The 22,190-nt window shown below is 41.8% G+C and overlaps 1 protein-coding gene across 22 annotated transcripts in view; it reads left to right on the top strand.

Annotated features, from left to right (window-relative positions):
- The window catches only part of ATXN1 (ataxin 1), a 224,250-nt gene that overhangs the window by 133,293 nt on the left and 68,767 nt on the right, over positions 1-22,190 (top strand). For 19 of the 22 annotated variants that reach the window (XM_061346454.1, XM_061346470.1, XM_061346464.1 and 16 more), the window contains one exon: positions 697-820. The exons of 2 other annotated variants lie outside the window; for them this stretch is intronic. The gene's annotated coding sequence lies outside the window, so the exon portion shown is untranslated. Of the gene's footprint in view, positions 1-696; positions 821-3,901; positions 4,660-22,190 lie in introns of those variants that run through there. One more of the 22 variants, XR_009724413.1, reaches the window with a different exon arrangement.

Here is a 22,190-nt window from a genome sequence, read left to right as displayed (position 1 = left end):
TTTTAAGTATTGTGTGTGAGGTTCACATGGAAGTGAAGCTCAGCAATATTCCCAGACCCCAGTAAAAAGGTTGAGGATAGTTCAATATATTGTACAATAGGGCAAAAAGTTGGTGCCAAAGAATTTTTGTCAAAAAAAAGTATGAAAGAACCACATGATATTGAGTCTGAGATGTGAAAAATACTTCCTAGTGAGGAACAGCAAGTGTGTGTGCATTTTTGGTTTCAGTACCCCTCTGCTGCAATATTACAGATGACCACAGAAATAAATAATAGGTGTTTGTGCCCTCTTAGAGCAGTTTGTTGAGAACAAAAATCTTCCTGTGTAGATGTCTCTGTACACCATGGGCTTTGTTTCCAGACACTTTCCAAAACAACAACCCAAAGTAGTTTTTTCTTCCTCTTGTTATGGCAACAGAAGTATCCAAGAACTATTTTAATTATGTATTTGCCTCTTTGCCTCTGAACTGGGTTTTAATTGTTGGTAATAAGAAGAGCAAATGATTCTTCATATGCTGGATCAGAATTTGATGTGCACTCACGCTGTACTGGAATCTCCATCCTGGGAGCTCGTTAAAAATGTATTTGCTTCAAGGAGATGTAGGAATCAATTGTTTATTTGTTAAGCAGCTCTGTGGATTTTTCTCCTTTTATTCTTTGCTTTCCTTTCTTACTTTGTTTTGCTTTTCTTTCACAGCTCTAACTTACTTTGTTTGAAAGAGGAAAGCCAGTGAGGACCTGTGAGCAGTTCTGCAGTTTCTGAAAAATCTTCATGCTAAAGGATAATCGAGAATTCCCCGAGGAAAAACATAGTGAATGTTGTGAGTTCCTAGCAGCAATAACGTGTACTTACAATTGTGTCTTTTGGGGGGTGGTATCTGCACTTTGGTGTTTGCTTCCATCCCTGTGATGTACTGAGCATCTTTTCTCTCTGCTGAAACCAAAGGCAGGTGTGTTTGGGTTGTGCTGCAAAGCCAGGCTTGAATTTCTCTCCCTCTCTCTTTTTTATTTTCTTTTCATGTCTTCAAAGGCAGAACAGTGTTTTCTAAGGAAAGATGCTGTGTTTCTTTTCTGTGGACTGCTACAGTTATTTAACACACAACTATCACTTTTTAGTTAAACACGTAAGCCTGCATTTCAAGGCATGTGACTCTGTAGGCTAAGAAGAATGAAAAAAACTATGGATAACAGTTCAGCAATCTACAAGTCAGATTCAGGAGTTCTATAAATGCCTATGCAGTGGTTGAAATTGGTCACTTTCAAGTTACAGGAATGCTAAGAAGGATTTTTGTGCTTGGTATTCCAAATTCCTATTGCTTTGATCAGTTAGTTACATTAGTTTGAGGATTTTCAATACAAATGCTCCTCCCAGAGGTTTGTGTTCACGGGAAATGAAGTAGCACACCTTTCAGGGGGAAATACAGTAGCATAACTAAGACCCTGATCAGTTGTGGCATATGATAAAAGAAACTGTTCCCATGAGGGATGGCTAAATAGAAGGCATACATATTTTTGTGTTCATTGTTTTTCTCATGAAGGCCACTGCTTTTCTGGATTGAAACAGAAACATCCTCAAAAACCAGGGAAAATAAGAATTGTGTGCCTGCCAAATTTGAGTATAATCCTTACTTTTATTTTAAGAAGGAACCTTGGTAATTTCAAAGTTAGGTTAGTATTTAAATCCTTATGCCCAGAGTATGCTGTGGTCCTTCAGGATGTTAGTAGTGATAAAACAGCTACAGATTCTTCCAGTTTGAGCAAATAGTTTTTGTGCTTTACATAAAATTATAAATATATTTTCTGAGTGCTGGGCATATCTGTTAGCTCCCTGGAAGCTGGATGCCCTCCTTTGCTCTGCTTTTACCTTTGGGTTTAGATTTTGGGAAGCAAATTGAGAGAGTCTTGCTTTCCCAAGAATCACTTGCAAAATACATGTTAGAGAAGACGCTGACAAATCTTCATAATCTCTCCCCTTTCCCACATGCTTTGATCTACAGTGAAATAGTTAACAAAGCTGACATTTGGAATTGTGAGCTACTAGTACCACTACACTGCCAAGTTAGTAACTCATTAAGATGAATAAGAGGCCTCTGAGACCTGCAGCTTCTCACTGTCTATATATCCAAGCAGATGTGGCCATATCAGCTTATTCCCACACTTTAAAAGACTTCTTTGAAACCACAAAGGCTTACTTTGCACGCTGACATCCTAGAACAGAGGAGGGCAGCTTTAAATAATAATAAGAATAAACTGGCCTAGCATGCAAAGCTGTTGGGATAACAGGAGATGTTTGTTCAAGATGTTGCAATCACCTCCACTGATTGCAACAGCAGCACTGACTCGTGTGGAGAAGAGCATTCCCTGGGTCCTCCAAGGTATGTGGTGTGCCAGATCAGCCAGATAAAATGCATGAGAGAAGGAGGCAATCATGGGGATGGAGTATCTGCTGAAGATGCTGTCAGTGTAATTATTGCACTCTGCCCTGTCCTAAATGGTTTTAAATGAGCCCACTTCAAAGCGCAGCACAGTGGTCTGCCCTTGCAGTGACAAAACCCTGAACTGTACTCATGAGTCCCAGGTGTGTGCAGAAAAAGCAGTGCTCTTCTCACCAGGTACTGCTGGAAAGAAAGTTCTATTGAGAACTGCTCTCACCCTGGCATCCAGGACTGCTTTCTTTTGGGAATCATTCATAGATGATTGAGAGTTCTTTAGAGGTTCCCCACAAGCATATTCTGTCACCTGGCTCTGTTTGGAGGACAGTGCTGCAAGAAGGAGGTCGTCAGCCAGGTTCTTCCTCTCCCCTCCCTTCTTCCCTTTATCCTCTCAGGAAGATAAGAATACCAGAGATGAGGGTGGATGGTGTTTCTGCTAAAAGGAAATGCCGGCATAACAATGATTTTACTGAAAAATACTACTCTCCTCTGTGAGTGTTTGCAGGGTGTTGTCACACTGAGATGCGCAGAAAGCGATCAGACCTTTCCATTGCAAGCAGTAGCTGTTCTCACCCCTTCCGCTGCCTCCTCCTGCCACCCAGGCAAATTTCAGAGGAAGGGGGTGGGGGCAGGGGGGCAGTAAATTGGGACCAGTGTATTGTATCCACCTAGAAACTGCCTGTTTACTAAACAGTACAAATCTCTTGCTTCCTTTCTCTTGCTCTCCTCATTCAGATGAAGCACATTTCTGGAATAGCAGAGCTTGTTCAGATCAAGTCCGTATTCCTTTTTAGCAAAATTAAAAAGGGATGTCAGGAGGATTTGTTAAGGAGTAATGTTTATTTCACTTAGTAAGGGGTAAAAACAAAGCGGCGTGAGGTTCCTTTGCTCTCGCAGAAGAGTACCTCGAGAATTCCAGCATATGGTTTGGCAATTTTCTGGTAGGAATTAGGTATCCTGAGTTGTTTTTTGTTTTTTTTTTTTTTTTCCATCCTGAAACATATGCTGCAGCTTTTTTGGAGTGCTAGCCACACAAGCACAAACACATTCTGACAGGAGCAATGAATAAACTCTTCGTGTTCCTCACTCACAGGCATTTCTTCACTTTTTTTTTTTGTGCTTATGCGAAAACCTCTGGCACAGTTTGTGGGAAATGGAAAATAAATCTCTAAATCCAGTATGTGTCAATAACTGAAAAGTCTACAGTTGATCTCATATCTATGACTGTTGTTTGGGGCAAACTGCAGATGTCAGGATAGTAAGCATCCCTGCTTCTGTCTCTGACAGGTTTTCCATGCCTGCCTCTGGTGGGAACCTGCTGCTGTAAGAGCTGACCTCAGAGGGGGTCATGGGGACTGCAGCTGCACAGGGCTTAGCCCCGGTTCTTTCCCATTTTTGAGCTGCTGCCTCCTTTCTCCACTGCTTGGCCCTCCTTGCTCCTTTCACCATGGTCCTATCTTGTCTGTACAGCTCCACAGGCCACAGGCTGTTTTTCCTGGCACCTGGACCTGCAGTGGGGCTGGGAGCGACAGCTCCTGGAGCTGATGTCAGTGCGACTGCTTGAGGCACCTGGCTGGGCTGGCAGCAGCCCCAGCACACCCTCTCACCAGAGCATCACCTTCTCCACACTGCTGCTTTGGCAGCCCCTCAGAGAGGAGGAATACACAAGTGATGAAAACTGAACACTAGTGAGCCGTTTACAGTGGTTTTCTGAGACATCTCCAACACCTTGAGCCTCAGTGCTGAGTTTGTGGTGTGGTTGGCAGTGATGCCTGTTCAAACAGTGATGAGTTGTGCGCATCTTGGAAGAGTGATGGGACATTCTGACACATGCAGCCTTAATATTTCTGAATGTCTTTGCTTTTGAATCACTTTGGTATCCATATGCTAAACCACTTCATGGTTTTCTATGGAAATTACCAGGCTGCTGACAAAAGCAAGGGCTGTGTGTGTCCATTCTTCTGAACAACTTCCCGGTACGTGGCACTTGGTATTTACAGGGAGAGGGGAAAAAGGGAAGAATCACTGCCATTTGAGAAATGTCTCTCAGAAATGGCAGTAATTTATTCCCAGGCATTATTCTTCACTAAGAGCTACAAACAGTTGCAGCTTCCCTTTAAATAGAAAATGCACTCTGTAGGTATACATATGGCTTCAGGTTTCTGACATTTCTCTGCCCAAAATCAGACATATTTATCACCAAATAAATGTTTATTCAGAAAGTCTTATTTCCTGGCTTTTATTTCACATCACATGCTTCTGCCAGCCAGGCAAGAGTGGCTCAAGGCTGACATTCGGGAGAGGAAGCTGAAGCAGTTTGGGTCTCCTGCAGGGCTTCAGAAAAAGTCTCTCCCTGTAGCTTTGGGCCTTTGGTTTGGCAGTTTAAACTGATGAACACTGTATTAACGTGGACGTTACAGAAATACAGCAGAGTTACTGTGTCTGTGCAAAAGCTTACCCCCTTTCCTGGCCCTGACACCACTCTCCTCTGAGTGCATGGGTATAAACTTGCCTTGGTGGTATGCAGCAGTAAGGCTGTTTCAGTGGTGAGGAATCATGGTGGGCAGCGTGTGAGAGCCAGGCTGTGTCTGCTTGCTTCTGCCACCCAGCAGAGAGATAGCCAGAGTGGAGTTGAGTCCTGCAGAGGAACATGCAGTGGTGAGGCCATAAGCCACAAGCACTTAGGAGTTGCTGCAAGCCAAATGCCTTTTTATTGACTTCTGTGCAGCATCCTTGGGTTTATCTCCCTCTTCTCTCTCTTCTCCACACACCTGCTGACTGGCTTCTCGACTCAGGACTTTTGAACCTGTCTTTTCTCTGCTCTCTTTTCCAGTCTGAACTGCTGAGTTTCCCCTCCTTTTTCCACATGGTTTATCTGTTGGACCCATACCTTCCATTTGGTGTGCCAGTCCCTACCACTCCAGTAGATGGCTTCACTGTCATAGCAGCCCAAGTCGGTTGCTTTTTGTGATCTGTGGCTATGCTGGTCCTGACAAATTCAAGATGTCTTCTTCCTCCCCATCTTGCCTGAGTTCTCGCCACACTCCTAAGTTTATGACTTACAGTATGCAATCAGTATATTAAAATAATTTTTAGTTAGGTCATTCATTACTCTTCTTTGTTTCTTCTTGGCCTACATAGCTTCCAGAGAACTGAGAAGCTGTAATTTCTCCAGGGCTAAAATCCAAGTCTTTGATAGGCAGGCATGATGCCTGGGGCCACTACATGTTGCTACCGGTTGTCAGCTTTGTAAAACTTATCCTGCAGAGCAAAGAAATCTGGGCACAAAGATTGTACTCTTCTCTTACTGTGGCAAGCTGTAGTTTCCCAGTCTGTTCTGCCTTCCCTTCATTGTCTTCCAAGCAAATGGCTGTAAGATTATGACTCCCATGTTTGGACTGAGAACAGCTTTTGCCTGAGCAAACAGATTTATCTTTGGCAGTCACTTTAACTGCTGTCCCAGCTTTTTGCTGTCAGCTTTGTTTCATGATGTGGCTTTAGAGAAGTCCAGGCAGTACTAGTGCACTGGAGTGGGTAAACACATCAAGGAAGACAGGTGAATGTGTTTGTTAATGATTACAAACCAGGGTGGTTGCAGTTTGGTCCATGAGAGTAAAGCATCTCCTCTAGTTCAGCAGTATAGCTTATGCTTGTTCTTATTTTTAACTTGGTGGTGTCAACTAGGGAAACTTCAGGTCCTTACTTGCAGCAGTCATTGGTTCAATAGACTTCTAGTGAAGCCAAGAAGAAGCCCTGGGAACCAAGCCCAGCCTTCATGGATTGACAGCGCAGCATGAAAGCTGCTTTAGCAGCTTTGCAAGTTGTGTCTAGGATGAAGATGACCAAAATACAGGTGTCCCAGGCCTGTGAGAATATTTCTTTTGCTGCTCTCCTTCCTGTCCTTTTTTTCACTGCTGCTTTGTTGTGCTGCTGTGTCAGTGAGCATCACTAGTGACCTGGTTTGCTGTACCAACAATGACAGTATCTAGTAGTCTGCCGATGCTTCTTTCAAAGCTGATAACGTTTGTGGCAGCAGCAGCAGCAGGAAGAGAATATAAATCAAGCTCTCCTAGAGGGGAGGGGTTTTTTTCTGTTTTCTGTTTGGAGTGTGCATTCAAAAAGGAAGGCTGCTGCTGCTGGCAGGTTAGTTAAAAGGGTTCACGAGCCCTTTGTAGCAGAATGCCATCCTGAACAGCTTGTTCATTCATATTTATTCCAGGTTTGTTTGTAGCCTGCCAGGCATGTTAACCTTGGATGCTTATGTTAGGAAGGAATATTATATACTCTTAAGCAAACTGGCAGTATTGATGCTATCAGTGATCCTTCTCAGGGAGTCTTATGTTCCTGGTTGTTAAGCGGCATTGGTGTTCCCAGCTGCAGGCACTGACGAATGTTTCACAGGCACCTGATGGCACAAAGGTCAAAAGGAAGAAGATAAAGCAGCATGTTGCCAGGATTTGTCTTAGCTTCTTTCCCTGTTGAGGTATCAGAAGTAGAGATGGGCTAAGAAAACCTGAAATGCTGTAGTCTCTTACATATTTCTGATGGTTTTTCCTGACAGTTCTTTGAATAATGGAAAAACCCCTTCCCACTATGGCAAATCAAGCTTATTGCACTAGTGCAAGGTATTACCAAATTATTGCACTAGTCATAGAAGAAATCTGTTTGGGGAGTGAGGGCTGCATTAGATGAGGAGAGGAAGGTTATTTGTGGGTTTCTGTTTCAGGCAATCTTTACTCAGAATTGGGGGGGTGATTCATAAATTTACTTTGTGTCATTTCCAATGTTTGTACAGCAATGAATCCTGCTAAAGCATTACAGAAGTTGTGCCAGATGAAAGAAGCTGGGCAAAATGTATTTTGGTTTCCCTAGTGAGTGGACATTTGTGACTAGAGCTATAGACATTCCTTGCAATGGAGAGATGTCCACAATAGCAAAAGTGGGCAAACTGAGCTTTAAGCCTTCAGCTGACAGGAGTTTGTCTCTCTGGCAGATAAAACCTCACTTTTTACCAGCTTCACTTAGCATTTTTGATGCAAATAGTTTACGAAAAGAAACCTCAGGTAACATGAACCTCTGGTGAAGTGAAAGTTAGTTTGACACTCAGAGTGGAACTGGAAGAGCTAAACACTTTCCATTTTTGTAGTTAAAGTGATTTGGGTCTATTTTACATTTTTTGAGAGGTGTGTTGTTTGTTTTCTCATAAAACCATGCACTGCCAGCAACTTCATTAAAGAATCAGCTTCTCATGGGAAAAAATGGCAAAATAATGTCTCTTTGTCATTCAGTCTGACATGTACTACTGCTGTTTGAGGCGAGAAGCTCTTGTAACTTCAGATACATTCATTAGAGCCACACTGAGAATTACCAGGATTCTTTTTCACTTTTACTAGAACCATTAAAATGTTTGTGTAACTATCTTTATTCAAGGTGAGGGATAGCCTGCGGAGTGATCAAGGAGATATAAGTACAAGCACTTCCTTCTTTTTATCGTTGACCAGTCAAACCAGTTCAGTTGAAGGGGTTTGGCTTAGTGAGCAGTCCTGCTGCTCCTGATGTCATTTGTAGAAAGGGTGAGTGAGCTGCAGAGCTTTATACATCTTCATTATAGGGCGAAGTCTCTTCTTAAATTCAATGAAGCAAGCAGTCTTCATTAGCTCCGGGTTTTCTTCTTGTTATTATTATTCTAATGTAATTATCACTTCAGTCAGCCTTCTGCTTGCTTACTTACAAATAAACTCCATCTGGAGAGTATTTTAAGATGGGGAAGGTACAGTGAAGTAGTGAAACTATTGTTAGTACTGTATTCTTTCTCGTCTTCAAAACCTGGAAAGGGTGTACAAGGAAATAGAAGAAACAGTTCCATGGCAAACATAATTATGATCCTCCTTTCTCAAAAAAGACAATGTAAGGGAAGACTGTTATCTGCCTAAGCATATGCAATGGTAGAAAGCATATTAGAAAGATATCTGTAAGAAATCATATATAGCTCTGTGAGACCCCTGCAGTTCTTTGCTTCAAAAAAGCAGCATTAAGACTTGAGGAATCATCCCACTCTATTCTCAGATGACAAGATGTGTTTCAGCAGTAAGGGCACAATGAAATATCTGCTGACTGCAGGGAGTAAGAAAGGCTCAGTCACGATGGGTACATCTATTTGTGCATCTGAGCCCTGTGCAGAGATTCCCAACCTGACAAGGTGCTTTGCTCAGGCTAATTAGCCCTACTTCTCACCTTACATCTTCTCTGATTATGCTGATTAGACTGAGCAGGGTGCTGCCTGACACTGGTGAGAGTGAAACAAGTATGCCTGTACAGCCCTGCCCTGCAGCGTACCATATAAATGTCTGAGCGTGCACAGCACAAGCCCAGGAGTGTGTACTGTGTGGTTATGAAGCACATGGATTTCCTGAAGTTTTATTGTACGTGCTATCAAGAATCACTCAGATGTGGGTGGCTTGCTGTGATGGCAGTAAAGGTGCTAAGCATTAGAGGAAGTCTTGAACAACTAACTGCCCGTAGTATCCTTGCTGTCAGAAAAAGCACATGCTGCTAAGTGTCTTCTGTCCTGTTTGTTTTGTTGCATGAGAGTGTCTTCTGGTTTTGGAGGTGGTGATCTGGAGCTCCAAGTCAGGGAGGCGGGGAGACACATGACAGAAGTGCCCATGCAGACAGTGGGAAATGGTGAGACTGAGGAATCAGAATGTGAGAAACTTGTACTTTCTGCTTTTCATCCTAATTATGTGTGCAGGACTGTCAGAAAAGTGGGTTGGATGGTTGAATTAGGTTGTGAAACTCCACTAATTAGCTGTGAGTTCCCCAATCCACCTCTCCTTTCTCCCTTCCAAGTGGGATTCTTGCAGGATGAAATGAGTACAGGGATGGATGACTTTCATAATTCAATGTTTTAACATTCAATTCCAGCTGTAGCTACTGCAGTATAGGTAACTTTGCTATCAATTTCTGTTTCAAAGACATTGACTGAGCTTACAGAAGACAGGTTTTAGAAGAAACAATCAAAGAAAAACCCCAGCAACTCCAAATGACAAGAAATAAAACTATTTTTGCTCATTATAGTAGAAATGGCATTTTACACCCCTGACTGTTCCTCTTCTTGACTGGCATCTTCCTGAGAAATGCAGTTGAGAATGAATGCATATGTATACACACATACCTATCTATATAGACATTGATCTTAGTGAGCCTGGGAATGTAAAAATAGGTGCAAAAGCGCATGCTGATTTTGGCAAGTTGTTTGTTTTAGTTGCACAGTTCCCTGATTTTCTTCATTTCAAAGATGCATTAATGTTCTCTGAAGCCTGAAGCATGATAGTTAGATCTCTTGTCAAAAGATGGATGTCCATGTTTCATTCTATATTGTGAAATGGTAGTCCTCAAAATATCATGTCAAGCCACTACCATGAATAAATAGCTGCTCTGTGTTATTTTGGGGAGTAGCAGTTTCCAAGACAGTCAATATGATCGCAACCATTAAGTGAGTAGAAAGTGTTTTGAAAGAGTAGAGCGAGCTTTGTTGACTGAAATGGCTGGGTCACAGCTGAAAAGGAAGAGCTTGCTGTTTTAAAGCATAGCAGACATTTTAGACATTCTTACCAGGATGCTTCAGTAACACAGTTGTATGAAAGACTGATAAGGGAATGTGCTCATAATTTAAAGTGCCCAAAGTTGGCACGTTTTGTGCTAATGTAAAATAGTAATAAATATAAATCTTGTGTTCTGGAATTCCCTGGTCTGCTTCTTAGCAGATCAGTGTGTAAACGCTGGCTCAGTGTGTCTAGTACTAGAAGGATGTGTTTTGTTCTTGCGAAGGGATATATCTGCGTGCTTGCCCCTCCGGAGCCTGTATGAGATAGGCTACATTCAGATTGATCTGTAGTATGCATTTTCTAAAGAAAGTCTGTTTTCTGTAAACCACACATGAAAACAATAAGTAGATAATTTCTTACTGCAATGCGGGTATTTCACCAGTTTTAAATCACAACTATTAGTGGGTTCACTTAAGCTGTCTAATCAGATCTTGCCAGAAACACCCTAACAGGTCAGCTCAATCAGAATTGCAGATTCAGTGTTGCTCCTTGGTCAGATTAGGACTGGCATTTCCAGTTCACTCCCATATCTGCACCCATTAGGTGCATAAAAATGGTTTGAAAGACTGGAAGGAGCTTTGTTCACTGAAACAACTGTATTGAGATTGAAAGGGGAGAGCAGCAGATGGAAGAACACTGGACCACTAGTGGCAGGGAATGAATCACAGTGTTTACACTGCATGGTCCTTGTAGGCTTGTAGTACCTGGTTTTGCTGTTACAGACTTGAGCCCTGAGCGTCCTTGTTGATCTGTGCAGGCTTTTAAGGCTGTCTGGCATGTCAGTACTGGAGCCTCAGAGCAGTAGGGAGTGGTGTTTTTCCATGGTCAAGGAGGGGAAACCACTATGCCAAAACAAAGCCTGTTGTCTGATGAGGCCAGTGCTGAAGGTAATGCATAAGGCAGTGGTGATTGCTTGTTTGGGAAAACAAATGGAAGCAAGATAAATGGTCCTTAAATGAATTACAATTGGTATTTTAAGGCTTATGTCATAATGCATTTAAGCTCAATGAAGGCATTTCTTTTTAAATGTTCCTTTAGGACTTCAAAATGTTGCAAAGAACAAAGCAAACTATCTGATTGTGGTTGTGCAAAACTGGTATGTTATCAGTGTAACTGAAACTGAAATTGCACTCATATGAGTTCAGTCTCAGTGTCTGTATTGTGCTGGAAAACCCAAGTGATTTGGTGTAGAAAACATTTATCATATTAAAGCATCTCTTCGGTTCTGTGTTTTTTTTCTGTCTTTCCATTTTGTTTTGGTGAGGATGGTGTGGGGGACGTGGAATTGCAGATTGATGATTGTTTGTCTGTAAACTGTCTTACTGGAACGGAGACTGTAGGAGGCTTTCTTATGGCTCTTAGTCAGACCAGTGCCTTATCTAAACAGTATTTGACACTTGAAGATGCTACACATGGCTCTCATCCAGCCTACCCACTTGATCAGAGCAGACACTATGGTCATGCTTGCAGCAGAGTTTGAGGAGAACTCATTTGGGGAACCATTCCTGTGTATCAAATCACTGCATTCTTGAAAGTCTTTCCGTTCTAACAGCATCCTTTCACTTGATTTAATGTAGTTCAAAGGTGTACCAGGAAGGACAATTTGGTACCTTGATGAAGGTAGTCACTGAATGAGGGCAGTGCTATGTCCTGACATCACCATGTGGTACTTTTTTTGACATTGAATTAATATGCAATTGTTTGTAGTGGTAGCTATGCAGCAGCTCAAAACAAACGCTGCAATAACTTTGATCTCAGGCAGTGTTTGTCACTTCAAATGTAATTATCTGTGTGGACCACCAATCTTAAGACTAGTAATAGCAGCAGTGTGGGAGAGCTTGTGGTATCCAGTCTGAGGCATTTCTACCCCGCTGATGTCAAACAGGCTGACAGCAGGTAGGAGACTGATGGCAGAGGTCAAGTGTTGCTGGGCTTGTTGCTTGCCTTTGTTTTGTGGTGGAGCAGGGGAGAAATTGTATACTTGATCTTTACCTGAAAACAATAAGAAAGGAGGAGATACAGAGGAGGATATGTAATTAGAGAAATAAAATGGCAATTCATGCTGCTCTTTCATACCATTTCTTGCATTAAAAAGGAAATTTCATAATTCCTGCCTTCTTATTTTCTGATTTCTTTAGGTTCAGCTTACAATGATAGGAACATTCTTCCCTTGGTAATGGGTAATTCTGATACGCAAAATTTGAAACCTAAGGGATAAGACATGTGAAATTGCATTGCTTTAATAAATAAGGAATAATTTAAATGATTCCTGACCCATTGCTGATTACTTTATCCTTTCACATGTGAAGGCAACAAAGGAGAATGGGAAAAATTTTGCCTTGGTAAGGTTTGGCTGTGTAGTTCTAAGCATGGCTGAATTTGAAGCACTATGGAAATATTATGTGTTTCTCAGAGTGGGTCCCCTGGGAATTTGAGAATATGCCTGATGGGGAAACTAGAGTTCAGATCCCACCTTCTCCCTTGCTCAGTCTTCTCTGGGTTTCTAGTTTGGTTCTGACTTGTTTCTTAATTTAAGTAATCACCTCTGTGGTGTATGCTGGTTGCAGTCAGTCTTGTCCTGTGCTGCCTGGTCATGAAATGCATCTATGATGCCTAGTTCACTGAACCTAGTAGAGGCAGGTGTTGCCTTTTGGAAGGAGAATTGCATTTCTTGGTTTCTATTATACCTTTAAAATTTTTTACTTTCCTTCCCATCTGGAAAGAGACTAGCCGGTGTTGAGATATTCATGTACTGACTCCTGCAGCCCTTTCCTCTTGTGCAGCCTTCAGTTTGGGATGACTCCAGTGGTAAAGCACTGACTTACAATCAGGAGCGGTGGTGGCACAGCCAGAAAGAAAAGCTATCTGATGGGTGACTTGAGACATGTCATGACCAGTCAGTACTGCAGCCATAAAATGGAGATAATGATACTGATATCACTCTTTGGTAAGGCATTATGGCATGTTTTCATGAGTATTTCTGCTCCAGAGTCTGGGTGTTTTTAGCCTGGATTCCAAGGAAGTGAGGTGTATGTGGTTGTGGTGATGATGTCTGTCTGTCTGCTTGTCCATGCCCATTTCCCCACTTCCATAATATTATCTTGGCTAATTCCCATCCAATCCAGCAGGAAGTAGAAGTCTCAAAGACAATTAAATTCCTAATTTTTTTTTGTTATTGCTGACCTCGACAGGCAGGGAAGGTGAGAGGCATGAGTGAGTGCTGACACTGAGGAGGAAGAGACAAGCCAATCTCTGCCCTTGATAACTCTCTTTAGCAGTGGCTGGCAGTGAGTCCCTCCACTGCGTCCGGTGGGATTTGGCAGTCCTTGGCCTGGTGCCAGTCTGGCAGTATGTGGAGCAAGACTGAGCTGTTGGAGGGTGCCAGAGGGAAGATGATGTACAGAGATGGGTACATTCAGAGGGACAGCAGAGATGCAGATCACAAATCCTGCTGTCTGTTGGGTAGAATGGAACGTGTTATTAGGAGGGCTCCGACTGAATTTGCTGCTTGAGATCCTGCTGGTGGTTTTGTTTCTGGCTGCTCTAAACATGCCTTCCTTATGTTCCTGGGATGTTTTCAGTCCTCTCCTGGGCTGGGTTTCTCTGCCGTGAAGAAGTCTGAATCTTTCCTGGCAAAGCCCTTGCACTCTTTCCCCTCCATGTTGCTCGCATTTAGCAATAAATGCAAATTTAGAAAAAATTCTTTTCCTGTAACTGTGGGACTTCTCCCCGTGTATCCCAAGTGGAAGAGCCTGCCCATTCTTATGAAGAATTTCTGTTCTTGTCCTCATTATGCACATGTAATGTCTGTCAGGCCCTGTTTTCAGTGACTGCTGAATTTCTCCCTTGTACAGCTCTGTTTGTGCCTCCAGAGCATTGGGCTTTTTCTATAAAGGGCCTCTCACTTATTTGGCACATCTCTTTGGTTTTATATTGCTCTGTATGTTGAAGGCAGCTACACGGTAGTAGTAATATTCACAGGGATGTAAATTTATTATCTTGTATTTATTAACTCAGTGGGGGCACATGTTTCTCCTCTACGCTTGAGTGCTGTTTTTAAATGGTACTGTATATACAATAGATAGATTGAAAGTTGACTAACTAAAAAAACATCCTCAAGGCTGAAAGAACAAGCATGAAAGATATGCAAGAGTTGCAGCCTGGTTTTTACCACTGGTTTTTGTCTGGCATGCTGACATACATGGTTGTAGCAGTTAGATGTCTCACTTATGCACCCAGATAAAGCAAAGATAGTTTAAAGCAATCACATTCATCTTGTGTCTTGAAGAATAAGTCTATACTTTGCAAGAGAGAAGAGATTTGCAAATAGTTTTTTTTTTTAAGGGATATTTATATAAGCATCCTTTCACAGGGAAGAAGGGACAGGTGAACAAGTAGCCAGCTGATCACAGGTTCTGTGGCTTATGCAGGAAAAATCATATGAATACCAAGACTCTTGAACTATCTTCAGGCCAGTTGTTTTCAAAACTTTAGGTAGGTTTAAAGTTCAGTTGCTTTGAAATGGAGAAGCCATGACTGGTAAGGAGCATGACTGGAAAGCATCATACTGTAGCCTAAAGTCAGCTTTGAAGTCTCCAAGTCTTTTTATTGACTTCATAGACTTCAGGTTAAGCCTTCAGTACAGAAAGTCAAGATCAGACATGTCTCTGAAATTGTTTTTTGGGGATTATTTATATATTTAATGTGTACTTCTCTGCCATTTTAATAAGAAACTCTAATATCACACATTATTATTATTACTGTTGTGCAATTAGGTTTGTAGGCCTTGGTCAAAGCCCAGTTTGGGTAGGCGTTTGAATACTTAAATGGTAATAAAAAGACTCTCCAAACCAAAGAGGTCATAATGTGCCTGTGTGTGTATGTATGTATGTGTGAAGGAGAATGGAGGTTTTGGAGATGGTGTACATTGGCTCCCGAATAAAAACCTTCCTTAGCAATCATTTTGCGGATGGTAGCCTGGGCTGTTGTACAATGAATGGACTAACTAGCCTAAGAAGACCTCTAACTTCTGGCTGAAAATCCCATCTTTGAATCAAAGGGAAGATGATTAGAGTAGTTTCAGGTTTTGTCTATGAGCTCATACTTTATTAGTCTTTTTGGTTTATTTTCACGTACCTCCTGTTTTCACTGAAGTGGTGCAGAAGACCTATTTATGTAGATCATGCCACATCCATTTTCTGACAAGATGGGACATTTCCCTGTAGTGCATTTTTGAGTATTTTGCCCTTTTAAGTTCCTGGGGTCTGGACCTCATGGCTTCCTCCACTTCCCTTAAAGACTTCTTAATAAGTCTTATATTTAGCCTAATTTTCACTTTTTAAAATTTCCCATTAATTTTAAGTTGCTCAAGACTACATCTGAGGTGAATCTTACTCATTTATGATGTTGGACATACCAGCAGGATGGAAGCAGCAGTAATGGGTTACTGCAAGTCATCTGTGCCTCCAGTACCTGCTGGGAGATGCTCCTGAGAAGTTGTCCACGTGATATGTCAAACCCCAAAGGGGGTGAAATGTGCCTTGGACAGAAACTGATACTGAGATTTTCAGGTTTCTCCGGAGTAAAGTGACTGAGCCTTTTTTGACTGGCTGAGTGGTGAAGTGGTGTTGCTGCACTTAAGAATTTCTGAAGGCCTTGTTTCACCACTCTGCCTTTAATTTCTACTGCTCTCAGTTCTTTCTTATTTTCCTTTTAGTCCTATATGCTCTTTCAACAGCAAGTTTTCATTTCTTCCTTTTTATTTCCACAGTAGATAGTGGAGTCACATCCCACATGGTTCTGCCATCTGGAACAACTTCCCTGACTCATTCCTTTTTGGGTTTCAACTTTATCCTTGGCCTCTGTGTGTTAATCTTCCTTCTAATGAAACAATCACATCTTATGCCCAGAGGCTTCCAGTTCTCTGCTTAGTCTTTTTCCTCAAGACACAGCTTTTGCTGTCCTTTGATACACAAGGTATACTGTAATTTGTGCTTATTATTAGACAAGAAAGACCTATTTTAGGGACATCTGTTCACATACTTAATCTCATTCCTGTTCAGGTAAACACTTGAGGCACATTCACCATTTTAGCACCCCTTTATCTCTTTAATTTCAGTTGGCTCCACTGTTGGCTCTACATGTTTAAGTACTGTGAACATCAGAAAGCCTCAACTGTGAAACATGTTTTTTTATATTAAAAAAAAAATCCAACTAAAGCATATTGCACAGCCTGAAAGTAATGAAAGATTCAACAGAGAAGTAAGATTTCAAATCTGATACTACATCTCCTTAAATCTTATCTTGAAAACGTCAAGCATGCTGTAAAATCAAACAAAATATCCAGCAGCCTTGCTTTTCAGTCTGTTGACTCAAAATATTTTCTGCTGTACACAGAGATTTTCAGTAGTTGACATAGTATGCAGTTGTTCCTGCTAAAGTAAGAAAGTCTCATGCTTTCTGGGATCCCATAGTAGAGCTGCTGAGCTGCAACACTTGCATAAAAAAAAAATGAGGTTAGTTTATTGAGTGAGTGGTTGGACACAATTTGCAATGCTACTGGTTTTCTCCTTGTGGCTTTCCTAAAGCTTCCATGAGATGGAGGGAAAAGACAGCTAATAGCAAGCTGTGCCTGGGCACTACACAGTCCTGGCTTTGTGCAGAGCACGGCTTTGGCATCTGGAATAGGCGCTCAGTGCGTATTAGCAGTGGTGTATTCATTGACATAAATCACTGTCAGAGTAGCGGAGGAATGCAGCTGTGTATTTTGTGAGCACTGGACGCAATCTGTCTCAGACTCACTGTGAGATCATGGAAGGTCTGCTCAAACTTGTGTCTCAGACTGTAAGTCTTGAGTGTGAGGCGCTGCAGTCAGATAGCCACTCACTTTTGGAATAAATGCAAGCTCAGTTGCAGTGCTCCTACCGATTTCCCCCATCCTTGCCCCTTTCTTACAATTTCCCTCTTTCTTCCAGGCAGAAGGTTTGTCCAGAAAGGACCCATAGGAGCACACATCCTTCCTTAATTCATAAAGAGTGAGGAGAGCAGAACAGTGTGTGGCGAAGCAGCCCTTTGACTTTTGATTCTCATTTTGATTCTCATGCCCTTGAGGATGGCACATCATCTTCAGTGTGTCTCCATCAAAACCAGGGAGAAGAAATGCATTCCTCCCCAGGAGTAAAGCTGCCCCAGTGTGTCTAAGCTTCACCATAGGAAGTCACAGTGATGCTGAGAAGGGGCAGGGAAGGTGCAGTCAAAGTAAAGTGTCTCAGGCTGTTCTTGCAGCCCACAAAGGCAAAGCTACCAATAAATTTATTATGGCAAACAGCATGGTACCAGCGTGGCCCAGCTTTGGGCAAAGGAGTACAAAGAAGAGAGTAATAACATTGGTTGCAGAGTGGTTTCCTAGGTTTCTCAAGGGGTTTTTGTTTGTTTTCATTTGGTTTAGGGTTTTTTGCTCGATTTGCTGTCCCTACCTAAGCATCCAGCTAAAGTCTTCCAATCACAACCATCCTCTCCTTGCCTTGGATCACTGGGGTGTGATGCAATGACTTCTTGTTTGCTTCTAGAGTGATGACACAGGCAGCTTTGTAGCATGAGAATATTTTTGAAGCCTGAGTGTGGGTGTATGATTGTCCAAGTTGAGAGAGTTTTAGTACAGCATTTGAATCACAGTGCTTTGTTAATGAGGTGTTTGCCTCTGTCGTCCTTAAAATAAGGAAAGTAACTGAAGACTGTGTAATGCTTGATTCCTTGTGAATCATGGGGATTGCATGGTTGAAAGTGTGTTCTTTTAAAATGCATTGCTTTTGTGCCTCTGACATAGTTCCCTGTTCAGACTCCCAGGAATCTCTACATTTTTACATCTCATAAATGCTCAGTGGTTGTAAAAAACCTTCCTATGTGTGGAAGTGGAGATGCTGATGCAAGTAAAAAAGATTCATGTTTTCCTTTTAACGTTCATCACGGTTCTTGGAGATTTTCATGGAAAATTCACTTCCTGAGGACCAAACTAAGCCTCTTCTTCACAACTTACCGTGATTAGACTGTGGGATTAAGCCAACCTGAAGCAATGTTTTGAGGAGTTTCTGAGCAGTCCATTGTCCCCAGTAAAATCTCTTTTTACTTTGCTTTCCATTCTGCAGAAAACATATTCCTCACACCAAAGCTGCTGTGCTCGTCAGTTCAGCAAATGTTTCCTTGGCATTGCACTTGCTGTTTTTGAACCACAAAATGCTTTTAGGTAAAGTTATCATAATATAAACTGAAAATTGACAGGCTGAATACTTGTGGTTAGTATGTGCTATAGTGGTGATGACATGGGAAAATAAGTTGTTTTTCTCCAGATGACTGTTTGAGGTTAGTTAAAGACCATTTTGTTCATGATGTGCCAGCTAGAATTATGAGAGCATGGCTTTGAAGTAAGCAGGTTAGTTTGATTTTAATATTTTTTAAAACCTGATAAAAGCCTGTTGTCAAAGAATGGATGTTGTTATTTTGGGATTTAAAAAGAATGGAGCCAACCATTAGGATAAGAGGTTAAAAAGCACTAAATTTTCCCTTCCAAGTAGTTCATCTCACTGCATAATCTAACTAAAGGTGTCTCACTCATGGGGCTAGCATGGGCAAAGCATGCACCCCAGGGCAACACCCGGCATGAGTTCAGGTGCAGGTTCTTCAGCAGAAAATGATAGTGTGAAGGGGAGGTGGGTAGCAGCAAGCAAACCCAGTGCTTTCTGCTGGCAGCAGAAACAGCATTTCATGGCCTGTTCCTTTTCTGACTTTCTGGTATTAAAAACCAGAGTGGCACCACGTCCTGCTAGGATGGCAGCTCAGGAGAGCCATGGGTGGCATCTTACATATTCCATCAGCTATGGGACTGTCTGCACATACAGAAAATGTCATGGTGCTGAGTCAAGCAGGCAGTGCTCTAGAGGACCACAGAAACATGCACCTTGTTCACAAGATAGAACCAAGAAAAGGAGGGATTAGACAAGAGGTGATGTCTGATGTCCCTGTATCTAATGATAAAAACAAAAGTGACGCAAATGTCACTTTCTTCCCAAACAGAAGTCTTTTTGGTGTGGCTTGCTGTCCCCGTTAGGAGTGATATGCAAAATGTACAGAATTTGTGTGTGGCTAAATGATGGTTTCCTTTTCTTTCATCTGCTTCCATTTCACTTTGTGCTGCAAGGTTGAAGTGGCATGTAAAAGGCTTGACATATTCAGTGGAACCTTAAACCAGCTCCAGTGAACTGCAGCAGAAAAAGAAGCAGAGGAAAGTAGAAGGTAACCAAGCTTACCTTTTGAAATAAAATGCTGCAGTTCTGGAAAAATCATTATTGCATCTGCTCCACAAGTCAGTGAGTTTGGGGTTACAATTTTTTCCAAAGTGTATGTGATGTTTGGGCACAGAGAGGTAAGTTAGCTGGGGAGGAGCAGCCTTAAAGGTGAGTTTGCCTGTCTTCACCCTTCTTGAAATGCTGTGCTGAAATGAGGTTGTTAGGACAGCTCACTCAGGTGACTGTTTTTCTGCTTATATGGGCTAATCTTGTCTCTTTTTGGGGTGTGGGGAAGATTGGGGGGTGAAGCATGTTGCTAACATCTCCCCTGCCCCTGAGCTGAGGAGCCTCTGAAGCTTCTTGAAAGTTAGTCCACACTGACTTTTGAGTGGTGCTCCTTAGCCCGAGCAAGTATAATGAATATGTATGGCTTGTTTCTAAAACACCGTCAAAGGGGCAGAGGAAGAGATGGACTTTTAATATTTTCTTATTCTGATGGTTTTCTAATGACTCCTGGAGGCACCATTCCTTCTTTTGTGTACCTTATGTCAGTACAGCCAGTACTGTGAAGAGTTTTAATTTTAAGGCCCTGAGTAATGCTTCCGTTTTTTCTACTTCTGATTAAATACTCTAATATATTTGAATTAGTTATATTGATTAATAGGATAATATTGATAATACTGTCTGACAGTTGTTTAATGAGGTTGAGCTTACCTGGGTATAAAAAGAAGGCCAACTTACTCAAGGACAGTGAGTGTTTTGTGGTCATTCAGGTGGTGATCTTTCAGGGTTGGCATTTGTATGCCCAGAAATGGAGGCAGGTGGAACAGGTAGGTGTTTTCTCAGGCAGATATTCCTCAAAGTTCTCTGGAAGGAAAGACTGTGTTCCATGTTGTGCATCTAAAATAAAAGCTGAGATTTTGACAGTTCCCCAGATCAGTTACTGACATGCATCTTCTCTCTCTTCTGAGGCCTTTGACCCCACACATGATTTTTTTCATTCACCTGATAGTGGTCTCATTTATAAAACAGAAGCAAGAAAAGGCAGTAGTAGATAGAAAGTTTGTGTCTACGTGTTTAATGGTAAAACCAAAAGTGACTTAGCTGTCACTTGCTTCCAAAATAGGAGCCTTGTTGATGTGGGCTGCAAGTGCATGGTAGGATGTGGTGGCTTAATGTACCTGCTTCACTTCAGCAAGACTAACGGGCTTTTAATTTCCACGGCCTTGCTCCCAGTCTTTGGGGCAAGCAGTTGCATAACAGTTTGCTGGAACGGGGCCTTTGCCTCAAAATTATGCTGGGAAGATATTCAGGCACATTCAGTGGGATACTGAACACAGTGGGATCCTGATCCTGACTGGGGCCTCTGGGCACAATGCTGTCATAAATTTTAAATAGTAATAATAATACAGTAAAAAGTTAAATAAATGTATCAAGTTAATTTTAATGCTCCCTTCCCCTCAGGCAAATTAGGAAAAATTGAATTTTCTAATAATTAGCCCAAGCAGTTATCACTGAATAGATATACCTGATTTCTGTGAATTGTGGTAATAAATGAAGGACTGATCCTGCAAGGAGCGGAGAGATTCCCAGACTGACCTGACAGGATCAGGTCCAGTTGTACACACAGATACTATATTAATGCATTTGCCATTAATTGGGTTAGCTATAGGTTATATGTGTTCAGATTTTGTCCAGTTCAGATGGAACTTTTGACAGTTCAGATTTTGGTCACTTACATTTACAGCCTTAGAAAATAATGCATTGAGCTGTCTGCCCTGGGCTTATTAAACTGTCATAATAAACCATTTTACAGTTCCAGGCAGCCCTTCCCAAATGTATTGTAGAGCCTATTAACAAACACCTGTCAAGTTCAATTGAAATGTCTAAGTGGCCTGATCTACAGCGTCTGCTGCCGTTCCAGAGAAAGCAGGGCTCGCGCAGCATGCCAGCCACGTCAAGTAATGCGCTCCAAGATGAAGTATTTGGGAGCAGGGGGGCTTCAAGGAGCTCTTGGCTTTCCTTTCAACCTGGTGGATTTGAGTAGTAAATAGTGAAGAAAAAAGAGGTAAAAAATAGGTTTGTGTAAGGCAAACAGCCTTTCCATTCTGTGTTACCTGGCTCTGACATAAGTCTCAGAACGTTTCAAGCTTTTCTTTTCTTCCTCTTTTTTTTTTTTTCTTTTGTCAAGATACGGAAGTGTAAACGGATCTTTTCCTCTGTTGCTGACTTGAATGGGGGCTGGCCACTGGTACATGTGTGAAAATTGCTGGGCTAGGAATGATCTTATGTTCATTGTATCATAGCTTTGCAGATAAAGTCCGAACTCCCTAGCTGCTTGTCTTGACAGAGAGTGTTGCTTGTAAGTGTTTGCTTCTGGAGACTGAGCTTACAAAAGAGGAGAGGGAGAAAATGAGCCCAGTAGCATCTCAGAAATGTCTGTGGAGTGGTTTTTGTTTCATGTTCAAGCTGGGGTTCTTTTTTTCCTTTTTTTTTTTTTTTTTTAATCATGAAATCCAAGGAGACTCAGCAATCAGCGTGTTTGAACGCCAGCCAAGACACCAAACTGGCAGCCATCCATTCTGATATCAATGTGAGTGAAATGTGTACTCAGTAACTGGATTCAGGCCCTTCATAGTTTGCAAGCAAATATTTCTGCTTTTGCAGATCAGATTAAAAAAAGAAAACAGAAAAAGCTGTGCTGCTCTCAGGCATGTGAGAGAGAGAGGTCTGCACCTTTGCAAAGGGACATTAACATTTCTGTATCCCAGAGTCCTGCACCTTATGTTGTCATGTTGAAGGGTATGTTCTATTTCCAAAAGGCATTTAATTACGCCTTTTAATGTTTTAACTACTAAATCTGCCTTGCAT

This window comes from Neopsephotus bourkii, unplaced genomic scaffold (assembly GCF_033783945.1).
Source record: "Neopsephotus bourkii isolate Nb327-2 ecotype Australia unplaced genomic scaffold, CSIRO-AGI_Nbou_v1 NB_272, whole genome shotgun sequence".
NCBI classification, from domain to species: domain Eukaryota; kingdom Metazoa; phylum Chordata; class Aves; order Psittaciformes; family Psittacidae; genus Neopsephotus; species Neopsephotus bourkii.
This window is presented reverse-complemented; position numbering and strand designations above follow the sequence as displayed.